General features: G+C 37.3%; 1 pseudogene; it reads left to right on the forward strand.

Moving 5' to 3' along the window:
• The first annotated feature begins 3,615 nt into the window (after window positions 1–3,615).
• On the forward strand, window positions 3,616–11,059 carry LOC140610775 (methionine aminopeptidase 2 pseudogene; annotated as a pseudogene).
• Window positions 11,060–12,645: the final 1,586 nt, after the last annotated feature.

A 12,645-nucleotide genomic window follows, 5' to 3' on the forward strand; every position in this document is an offset into this window, starting at 1 on the left:
ACCATGAGAGACTCTTACCTATAGGAAATAAACTGAGGGTTGCTGGGGGGGGGGATTTGGGTAACTGGATGATGGGCATTAAGAAGGACACATGATGTGATAAGCACTGGGTGTTATATGCAACTGATGAATAACTAAACTTGACATATGAAACTAATGATGAATATTGTATGTCAGCTAATTGAAAAAAAAGATTCTCCCTTCCTCTCCCTCCAACTCATACACTCTCTTCCTAAAATAATAAAGAAAAAAGAAAACTTTGAAGAATGCACCAAAATACCTGCTGAAATTAATAAATGAACTCAAGCAAGAGTACAGGATATAAGATCAGATGTAGAAATCAGTTATATTTCTATACACTTGCTATAAACAATTCCAAAATGAAATGTAATCCCTTTCATAACAGCATCAAAAAGAATTTAAGAATATTTTTACAAAATAAGTTTAAGATGTTTATACTAAAATCTATTATGTTGAAAAACTTAAAGACGACCTAAATGAACGGAAAGAAATCCCATACTCATGAATTGAAAGAATTACTCTTGTAAAAAAAACAATGGCAATATTCCCCAAACTAATTTACAGATTAAATCCAAGTTTATCAAAATACAAAATGGATTTTATGCAAATTGACAAGCTGATACTATAATTTACATGAAAACTACTATAAGAGATTCAGAATAACTAAAACAATCTTGAAAAATAAGCATGCCTGGGTGGCTCAGTAGCTGAGCATCTGCCTTTGGCTCAGGGCATGATCCCGGCGTCCTGGGATCAAGTCCCACATTGGGTTCCCTGCAGGGAGCCTGCTTCTCCCTCTGCCTATGTCTCTGCCTCTCTATGTCTCTAATGAATAGATAAAATCTTTAAAAAAATATATATATATATATATATATTTCAAAAAAAAAGAAAAAGAATAAAGTTGGAGCATACATACTTCCTCATTTCAGAACTTTCTACAAAGTTACCCTAAATCAAGACAATGTGAAACTAATATAAGGATAACCATATAGATCAATGGATTAGAAGTGAGAATCCAGAAGGAAATCCTAATATTTATAGCCAATTAATTTTTGCCAAAGAGGACAAGGCAATCCAATAGCAAAAGAATAGCCTTTTCAACAATTAATACTAAAATAACTGGGTATCTGCTTTCAAAACTATAAATTTGGACCCCTACTCACCTTATACCCCAAAATTAATTCAAAACATATCATGTATTTAAAAATAAGAGCTAAAACCATAAAACTCTTCAGAGAAAACATAGGAGCAAATCATTGCCACCTGGGTTTGGGAAGGAGTTCCTGGATATGACATGGAAAGCACGTGGGATAAAAGCTTGAAAAGCTGGGTTTCAACAAAATTATAAATTTATGTGCAAAGTTATCATCAAGAGGATGAACAGACAAACCACAGACTGGGAAACAATATTTTCAAATTATGTATCTGTAGGTACTTGTATCCAAAAAATATAAAGAACCCTTATTACTCACTAATTTAAAAACTCCAATTTTAAAGTGGGCAAAGGATTTAAATAGAGAGTTCTTCAAAAACACTCTTGCCCTCTGGTTTCTGGTTATCCAATGGGGGATACGGATAAAAGAATCAAGGATAGGGGAAAAGAGAGATTGGAATATTTGTGCCGCGGGCTACCTTCCTGTGGTATTTTGTGTTGAAATATATTTCTTTTTTTTTTTTAATTTTTTATTTATTTATGATAGTCACAGAGAGAGAGAGAGAGGCAGAGACACAGGCAGAGGGAGAAGCAGGCTCCATGCACCGGGAGCCCGACGTGGGATTCGATCCCGGGTCTCCAGGATCACGCCCCGGGCCAAAGGCAGGCACTAAACCGCTGCGCCACCCAGGGATCCCGAAAATATATTTCTTTAACAATGGCACAGCTCTTCTTAGGTACCCTTACCAAGGGTTACAGCTACTGACAGGTCCTGATGACCATTCCCTCCACTTCTCACATCAAGCTTCCTTCCCCAGAATGCTTTAGTATTCCTTCTTAGTATTTCTAAACCTTGCCCATATCTGTCTAAGTGATCCCTTCATACACCTCTTTTTAATCACTCCTTTTGAGTGGGCCATATGTTTTTAGAAGCTGAGATTCATGTAGTCATCCTCCATCAAAAGTTCCCAAAGTGTTTTAAAAAGGTTTTTACCCAGTGTTTGCTGAGTAGCAAGACACAAAGTTACTGCTCCACAATCCCATGTCCTTCCTGCCTTTAGAAAAATTTTCATAACTAGAGAAAATCCTTGTCTGTTAAGGATTTTCCTCTCAAGTCCTTCCCTTCTTTTTCTCAAGAACATACAACAAAATCTCCTCAATGACTCAATTTTGAAAAGAAAATTGAGACAGGAAACTTGTCATGTAGTTTCCTACCTTTCTAAAACCTCCCCATGAGGTAAGAGAGTGCATAAAATGATCCAATGTGTGAGAAGAATAGGGGGAAAAAAGAAAATAATTTCCAAAATTGCTAAAAATTGGCCCTGCCATACTATCATCTATGTTAGTATTTCTCAACCAGGGGCAAATTTTCCTCATAGACATCTGGCAATATCTAAAAATATTTTTGGTTGTCACACAACAGGGATACTCCTGTTATCTAGTGGACAGAGGCCAAAGATGCTAATAAACATCTTATAAGGCACAGAATGGTCCCTTCTCAAGAAAGCATTAGCCAACCAAAGGTTAATAATGCTGAGGTTGAGAAGCCTAACCTACCCTGATTTACATGGTTCTATGACAAGGTGAGAGGTTGCAGCTGCCACTGGAGTGACTGTTACACTTTATCTATTTGCTGAGCCAAATCCAAGTTCCAGGCTGGCATTAAGAACCCTTTAAAGTAAGGACACATGGGTGGCTCAGCAGTTGGGCCTCTGCTTTCGGCTCAGCATGATCCTGGGGTCCTGGGATCTAGTCCTGCATTGGGCTCCCTGTGGGGAGCCTCCTTCTCCCTCTGCCTGTGTCTCTGCCTCTCTCTGTGTGTCTTTCATGAATAAATTTAAAAAGGTTCTTAGATAAATAGCCCTTTAAAGTATGTCTCTCATTCACTTCTTGGAATATGCCTAACCTATGCTGCAGTTATACGGAACGGCTTTTTGTTTCTTCCATTCATCCTCTTATATTTTCTATCCTTTCCTGATTCCCCTGCCTTGGACTGTTCTGTTTTTGTTTACTGGACTTGTAACCTCTCCTCCCCATCTTCAGATGTCTAAACCAGGTCAATTCTCCATCTCTAGTTCAGTCCTCTTATTATTTTACATTTCCCAATTGTTGTCATAGGGACAAGATCTCCCTCCCAAAACGTGCTAGAATTTTAAGTGGTGCTAATCATTTGCTTTATATTATGGTCTTTTGGAAAATTTTTGTCCTCTAACCCTACACTATATACTCCTTACTATGAATACAATTTATCTTTACATAATGGTAATAAAAAAAATTAATGCTTACTAAACACTTACTCTGGGCCAGATATCCTTTTCCTGAAATAACAAACCCTGAAATAATCCCTTTTCATGGATTATTTCATCAAGTATTTTATCTCCAAAAATAACATTCAGATAGTGAACAACTGCTACATCACAGGCACCACCCAACTTGATAAGATGCCAGCTGCAATCAGTACCTCCAAACAATGGTAAGCTAATGAACATCAGCCCAGCTTGTACAGCCTTTGTTTCTTCTCTATTAACTCATATGCAACTGAAAGTCAGTGAAACTTTATAGAATACACTAATAAAGCTTTGCAGATATAATTTAACCTTACAAGAAATCAGATCTTTTTCACCTCTTTTTTGCCAGAAATTAGACAAGTGCTAAACATACGGAAGATACTTGCAAATATCTATAAAATAAACCAAAAAATATGCACTATGTATTTGCTCAGGGCCAGAATCAATATTATATGTTTATTATTTCAGTCCATAGAATAATGCCACCAACAAAAAAATTACCACAATATTATAGTTGAAGAAACTAGATGCATAGGGATAAACTGTCACAGAGTTAGCATGTTGTTGGAAAGAGAATCAGACCAGTCCTGCGTAGCTACATAGCTGTATGTTGCTCATAAGTAACTCTACCAGGTGGCCAGTGATGGTAAACATTCACTGCAAGTAAAGCAGAGAAATGAATGTAGACAAAAATAGCATTCAGGTAGAAAGTTATTCAAGGAAAGGATGAGGAAGTAGTTCTAGTTCTTTAATACTGGATTTTTTTGGTCTGTTTCTTTTTGAAATAGCAAGAGACTATGTGGATGGTGGTCCCATGTTGTATTTCTAGTGATAATATAAAGATTCATACGTGAAGCTAAAGGAGAAGTTTAGTTCACACATATAACAAAATCTGTAAGTTTTAACCACTTAGTGGGAAAAAAAAAATGACCATAAATATGTTCCATTCCAAAATCTTCTAGAACTTTCTGTGGCATTTTTAGTGCTGACTAGGAAACCACCATGGACAAACACTGGTCAACTTCTACTGCCCGTAATTCCCTAACATATCACAAGTACACACTGAGACTGCAGGCTCAAATGGTTCCACATTTTTTCCTTTCAGCACCTTATTTGAGAATTTAACAAAACTTCACAAAACTCAAGTGAGCCTTCACAAAGTAGAGCAATTGAGCACAACTGTGGTGAGTTTTTCTAGGTGACTATTGCTTTTAAGACCACAATATTCCTCTGTTGTGTGGTTTTTATCCCCCCACTTGATCCTTTTGTGGGTATTGTAGGATGGCTGCATGTTACATGAAATTTAATCAAGCAAATACTTTAGTGTCATTAAATCAAAATTCATGCATCTGCTTTGTTGGTGACCTTTGACCAACTGTGGCTTACTGCAGTTAGGCAAATATAAAGGGCAAAATTTTTATTCAAGCTAAAGAAAGTAGGTATGAGTATTCAAGCCACTCTCTTTGCTACTTGGACATCAAGCCCCAGTTCATTTCCTACTACAAATTGGGTAAATCTCCTTCCAAATTATTATTAGTTTTTGTATCTTTCCTGTAAATCTAAAATCCACTTGTGACTGGTATATATGCACATTTCTAAGCATAGATAGGCCTATTCTTAGCTTATCTGATTCCCACTCTTTAGCTTTAGTTCAAAAAGTTCTTAATTTTTAAGAATTCATTCCCTAAGATCAACCTAAACTGTTGTTTCCGGAATCAGTGGCACTGAAATGAACTTTCTTTCATTTCACAAAGAAAATGAAACCCCTGGGTGCTACAGGGTACCCCTTTGGGAAACTGTGCTGATTGTCCTGCTTTGTTTCTCTATACTTGCTCCTGTAGTCACAGGTATATTAGTCGGGGTTCTCTTAAGAAATAGCACCAACAGGATACATACAGATATATAGAGATGATACAGAGATGCAAAGAGGTAGACATAAGAGAGAGTCTTATAATTGTCTACAGGATAATGAAGGCTTAGAAATGCCACCAATTGCTGTCTACAAGCTGAAAACACAGAAGAGCCAGTAGTATAGCCTTAGCCCAAGTCTGGAAGCCTGAGAACAAGGTGAACTGATGGTGCAAGTTCCAATCCAGATGCAGGGCAAGACTGACGTCCACAATTTGAAAACACTTAGGCAGAGAAAATTCCCCCTTACCCCACTTTCTGTTCTATTTAGACCTCTAAAGGAGTGCGTGATGCTTACCCCAATCTGTCTTACTTAGTCTATTCATTCAAATGTTGATCTCATCCCCAAACTCAGGCATACCCAGGATAATCTTTGAGTAAATTCTGAGCACCCCGTGTCCCAGTTAAATTGATGCAAAAAAGTAACCATCAAGTTATGTAGTTCTTGTCTCTGAAATACAAAAAAATATAGGAGCTAGAGGAGCATTGACCCACTCAGAATTTAGTCTCAGAGCCAAAGGCTAGAACTGCGCATCTCTTGAGAAGGTTGTTCACATCTCACTAATCTTAATATTTATAACACACAGCCTAGTTCCTGGCACACAGTAGGTACCCTGTAAATGTTGAATTAATGTCTCTGTGATGTGTGAAGTTCAAGTGAGCATTTGATTATATTGTTTTATGTTAACAAGGTAAAATTATCTATTTTATCTTCTCTTACCTCTGTGGCTCTCCAAAACCCAGCATCTATACTAAGTGGAGCTTTTTCTACATGAAATTCTATACGAAATTCTATACAAAAGGAACTCAAATACTAACAATCTCTCCAATTTTTTTTTCTTGTAGCACCTATTTAGATATGTTCAGGGCAAAGGAAATTTCACATTGAGCCTTCAACAGAAGGCTTAGCTACACATGTCCTCCTGCATCTCCCACTTGCCAATTTGCTTTTAGTTTTAATAGAAAGTCAGTATTACAGAATCATGTGGTTTTGTTTCCCTACTTTTCTCCTTTGGCATGAAAACTGCTCTCTCATTAAGGGTGAATTCAGAGATGCAAAAAGAACATTTCTATCTAGTTGTTTTCCAAGGTCTTAAGAAAAAAAAAATACAAATGACGCATAACTGGCATCAGGGTACAAATTCAAATCTATTATCTGAAACTGCTTTTCCAATAATCTCTAAAGAATAATCAAATTCACCGTGTTAATAAATGAATGCAGAAATGATCACTGAGTTTATCTTGGCTCCAGACTGGATTTCTTGGCCTGTCAGAGCCAAGTGAGTTATTTGCAGAATGCCTTCCACCAAAGCTTTCTCAAGCACCAAGGCTAAGGAGAAGACCCCATGGAATTGCAAAAGATAGAGAAGCAACATACTGGCCCAAACTAGACAAGTTAAATCTTACTAATACTGCCCCCAGGAACTCTAAAGTGGCTGTTGATTTTTTTACAGCCCAGTTGGGAAGCCATGTGGTTAGTCTAGCCCACAAAGGGTTATGTTATCAACTGCAGGGATATTACCAAAATATATTTACTTGATATACGAGTCATAAAATTTTTCGTGGAGAATAATGTACCCTCTACATGGTTATATACATGTAGGACTTCATGCATACACACAAACTCATAATTTTATAAATTACCATCATTTGGGGGATAAAATTTCTTTTAATTGAAAAATGGAAGCTATCTTATACTCTGAATGTTCATCCTTCATCTCCAATTTTCAAAAATATTTTATTAAAGAAATGTGATTATTTTCACAGTTTAGTTCTTCTTCTGGTTGACCTCATATGGCTGTTTGGCTTAGAACACCTCATGAGACAATTAAGTAAAAGGCAGCCAAAACAAAGAACATAACAGGAAAATTTTAATGACTTGAATAAAAAAGTAATCTTTCTGGCTCAGAGTTGCTAAGCTGCTCAGAAGCCTACTGATTACCTAAGCACCAGTCCCTGTCAGCCCCAATGGAAAGCTTTGACACCATAATAGTAACAGAGAAGCTACTCTCAGTGAGCTACACATTACAATGTCATTTGCTCAGTAAAAATTGTGAAATTATTTTTTAAGCCTTATGTATGATCTTAAGAGTAACATTAAATTCAAGAAAAATGGAATTCAACATGATAAAAATAACAGACTACTACTGAGTTTAAAGTAATACCAAGTTGAAAAAACAGAACTTCGGGCATCTTTTTTTTCTCTCTCTCTTTCTCTTTCTCTCATTTAGGTGATTTTATTCGCTCCCAGGGCTTTATACCTCTCTATGCAGATAGTGCCCAAATTGAAATCTCAAGCCTAATCCCTTCCCCCTGAGTTCCAGACTTCTTTATCACTCTTTCTTGGCATCTTCATTTTTATGTATAATGGGATTCCTAGAGTTTTAATATGTTCCAAACAGACAACTTAATTCATCAGTCCTTTAATACTGCTTCTCCCCAGCTTTCTCAATTTCAATTATTTTACATCCACCCAAATGAGTAGGGAAAAAACTCAGAAGTCATGCTTTATTCTTCTCTTTTACATGGACTCCAATGGGAAATTCTAAGAACTCCAAACTAGATCTCAAAGCCAATAATTCATCTATGCCTACTACCCTCATCTGCTGAAAGAACATCTTTCTTCTGGATTCCTTTAATGTCCTTCTAACTAAAATCCATTTTCTGGGTGCTGAGGTGGCTCAGTTGATTAAGCATCAGACCCTTGATTTTGGCTCAGGTCATGATCTCAGGGTCATAAGATTGAGCCCCATGTCACACTCCATGCTGGGCGTGGAGCCTGCTAACGATTCTCTCTCTGCCTGTCCTCCTCTACCCCCACTCACTCTCTCTCTCTCCAAAACAAGGAAACAAACAAACAAAAACATTTCCACCCTGCTCCTCACAGTCCAGTGTTCATATAAAAATTATGATATTTTCCACAGAAAGGTAAGTTCCATGATCTTGTTCACTGAAAAATAATTATATCAACTAGCAAGTAACACTTGGTGGTAGTATAGGAACTCACCTCCATTATTGACTTAAAACAAAGAATTAAGCTGCTGAAGTTAGGGGTGTACAAAATAATGGTTTAGTTTACTTAGAATTAATATAATATGGAAAAGCACAAAGCACCTTTGTTTCCTTCCCTCAGCAATCATCAGTGTCTGCATCTAGCATCTTCTTTTTCTGCACGTGGTCTACTCTTCTGAATGTCTCTTGCATGCCATCCTCCCCTGGCCCACTAGATGCTAAATGTTACCTGTGGAAGTCATACTAAACTTTTGTTAGGAACCTGAACAGACCATGGTGCAGCCAGTATATCTGGGAAGTGCATCTGTAGCACTCACTCTGCTTGATCTGTGTTCAACTCCCTCTGCTTCCTCTCAGCTGTCTTCTATCTCTAACACTCCTCTACTGTAGAATTATGTAACCCATGTATATATGGCATAGTTCAATAATGAACATTTATGACAAATGGAATCATAAAGGAAAGTATCCAAAAGGTTAAATGAAAATGTATAGCATTTATCTAAGTCTTGTGAAGGATGGGGCTACCAGGGCCAATTGGAAGAACATTGAAAACATATGAGCAAATATGGAAAAGGTCTCTTGTACATAGTTTTCAAATTTGAGTATGCTTCAGAATCACCTGGAGGCTCAAAACACAAATTGCTGGACCCTGTCCCTGAGTATTTAAGTAAAAAGATCTGGGTAGAGTTTCCAAAATTTTGTATTTCTAACAAGTTCCCAAGTTATGCTGATGCAGATTCCCAGAAATGTCACTTAAGAACTCCTGTTATAGTCTACATGCCAGAAAGTAGCTGCAAATAAAATGAATTGTCTTGACTTCATTTGAATTTATTCTTGTCCATGAGAGACTTTCAATAGAGCTTAATCTGTGTCATCCTTTTAGCCCCACTGTACTACAGGAGACTCATGAAGCAACTCTGGATTCTAAAAAGTATTAAATTAAAAAGATAAGGAACCCTGAAAAAAGGAGACGTTGTAGGTTTGTTCCCAAAGCAAGCATATCAAATTTATAAGGGCAACCTATTTCAGTCAGTTTTAGTACTCGATCATCTATGGATCTTTATTCAACTGATCTGGGGTGAGTCTGGGTATTTTTTTAAAATATTTCCCACGGCTCACTCTCTCGCATGCTCTCTTGGGCAACGTGGCAGGCGTGGAGGAGGCAGCGTCCTCTGGGAGCCACCTGAATGGCGACCTGGATCCAAACGACAGAGAAGATGGAGCTGCCTCTACCACTGAGGAAGCAGCCAAGAAAAAAAGATGGAAGAACAAGAGTAAAGGGGCTGCCACAGCAGGAAAACAAGAACCTGATAAAGAATCAGGAGCCTCAGTTGATGAGGTAGCAAGACAATTGTAAAGCAAGCATTGGAAGAGAAAGAGAGAGATGATGACGATGGAGATGGGGATGGAGATGGAGCAACTGGAAAGAAGAAAAAGAAGAGAGGACCAAAAGTTCAAACAGACCCTCCCTCAGTTCCAGTGTGTGACCTGTATCCTAATGGTGTATTTCCCAAAGGACAAGAATGAGAGTACCTACCCACACAAGATGGGCGAACAGCTTCTTGGAGAACTACAAGTGAAGAAAAGAAAGCATTAGATCAAGCTAGTGAAGAGATTTGGAATGATTTTCGAGAAGCTGTGGAAGCACATTGACAAGTTAGAAAATATGTTGTGAGCTGGATCAAGCCTGGGATGACAATGATAGAAATCTGTGAAAAATTGGAAGACTGTTCACGAAAGCTAATTAAAGAGAATGGATTAAATGCAGGCTTGGCATTTCCTACTGGGTGTTCTCTGAATAACTCTGCTGCCCATTATACTCCAAATGGTGGTAATACAACAGTGTCACAGTATGTTGACATCTGTAAGATAGATTTTGGAACACATATAAGTGGTAGGATTATTGACTGTGCTTTTACCATTACTTTTAATCCCAAATATGATACATTATTAAAAGCTGTAAAGGATGCCACTAACACTGGAATAAAGTGTGCTGGAATTGATGTCCGTCTATGTGATGTTGGTGAGGCCATCCAAGAAGTTATGGAATCCTAGGAGGTTGAAATAATGGGAAGACATATCAAGTGAAACCAATCTGTAACCTAAATGGACATTCAATTGGGCGATATAGAATACATGCTGGGAAAACAGTGCCAATTGTGAAAGGAGAAGAGGCAACAAGAATAGAGGAAGGAGAAGGGTATGCCATTGAAACCTTTGGAAGCACAGGAAAAGGCGTTGTTCATGATGACATGGAATGTTCACATTATATGAAAAATCTTGATGTTGGACACGTGCCAATCAGGCTTCCAAGAACAAAACACTTGCTGAACGTCATCAATGAAAACTTTGGCACCCTAGCCTTCTGCTGCAGGTGGCTGGATCACTTGGGAGAAAGTAAATACTTCATGGCTTTGAAGAATCTGTGTGACTTGGGCATTGTAGATCCATATCCACCATCATGTGATATTAAAGGATCATATACAGCACAGTTTGAACATACCATACTGTTGTGTCCAACGTGTAAAGAAGTTGTCAGCAGAGGAGATGACTATTAAACTTAGTCCAAAGCCACCTCGACATCTTTTATTTTCTACGCCCTGTAGGAATACATTAAACCAGAAGTAATTTGCAACATGTTGTCTGTTTAACAGTGGACCTATGTAATGCTTTTATCCATGTTAAGGAATTTGATCAAAGGCAAACCATCTGATGTAATTAGTCAAGGACAAAGCTTTCAGGACTTTCTAATGTTAACTGTTTTTCCCCATCTAGGAAATGCTATAAAGCTCAAATTAGTTAGAAATGACTTATACATTTTTTGTTTTGAACACCTAAGAGATGCTTTTCAAATATTTATATTGCCATATTCTTAATCGAATGCTTTGAATGACTACATCCAATTCTGCACCTATACCTTTTTAACCTTGCTGGAATTCATTTTCTAAAAAATAAAGACATTTTCAGATCTGAGAGCTATATTAAAATGTCTGTGGTTATAATTCTGCACAGTAAATAGATAAACATGTAGGGAAATTGTAGAGCCTTTTATCTAGATTGTAAACCTCTACACTGAAACTTTTCTTCTGGCATTGTGGCTAAAACAAGATCTATACATGCATAAAATTGGAGACTCTTCATAATATAGAGCTTTAGGAATAGTTTGCCTTTATTTTCTTTTTCAAACCATGTTAGTCTTTGTCTTTCATTTTTTCCCCTGACATTGGAAAGATCAATTGAAACATGACCTAGTAGGAACATTGTACCAGCCTGAAACCTTGACTTAGTAAAATCTTAACATTTAGATCTACTGTCCAGTGGTGGTATTTATCAGGAAATGTGTTCAGTTTACTCAGTAAACCAAAAGGGCATTTGAAACTACAAATACTAAAACAGGGAAACTTCCTGTACTTGGATCATTCTCTAGTTAGAAGAGTTTAATTGAATTATTAGGCTTTTTCATTAATGAACCAAATTCTTTTAACACTTGACTGGCTTGAATTCAAAACTATGGGTGGCATTTCAGGGAGTGAAGTTACAGTAACACTTATTATGGCAGCTAAGGGCATAAGTTGAATGTAAGATGCCTAATACTTTTGAACTGAGTCCCACTACAGATTCTTAAACCAATTGCTTGAATTCTTTGTAACTGATTTGTTGGTAATGTTCCAACCTAATTTCAAAATTGTTTATGTACCAAGGTAAAGCCTTAATCTGTATATGCTTTAGTACAGTAAGATTCACTGCCTCTGGGATGCTGTTTAGTTTGTATTTTGTTTAACATTTTTCTCATAGGAATTAAAACCAGACTTCTGTACTTAGATCACTTGTACATTAAAAAGCTGCTCTTTCAGCATTAGAGCTATAAATGAATGTTACCTGGTGGGATAAACAATCTAGTCTTTAGCTATATGAGCCATGTTTATTATGGTGCTAATGTTCAATAGCTACTTTTGGATTATTTCCTCCATTTTCTGTGATGTGCTTAGTGGCAGAGCTCACCAATTCATGCTTGGACATGTTACAGGGCTTGTACCCTCCAGCTAGTTCTTTTGGGGTTTTGAATCCATATCTTTTTGATGTTTTTTGGTGAGATATAGAAAATATCCTGATTTCTAAGCTCAAAAGTTTTCAAATGACCTTATGAGTGAAGATTTTTGGAGCTTTGTAAGACCTCTTTAGCAGTAGTGATCTCAAACCAGTTATGAGCTCCAAGCTCCCCTCTCAGGTAACTGTCACAAGCAGTAGCATCACTTGCAAGCC

Source organism: Canis lupus, chromosome 2, assembly GCF_048164855.1.
Source record: "Canis lupus baileyi chromosome 2, mCanLup2.hap1, whole genome shotgun sequence".
In the NCBI taxonomy this organism is placed as follows: domain Eukaryota; kingdom Metazoa; phylum Chordata; class Mammalia; order Carnivora; family Canidae; genus Canis; species Canis lupus.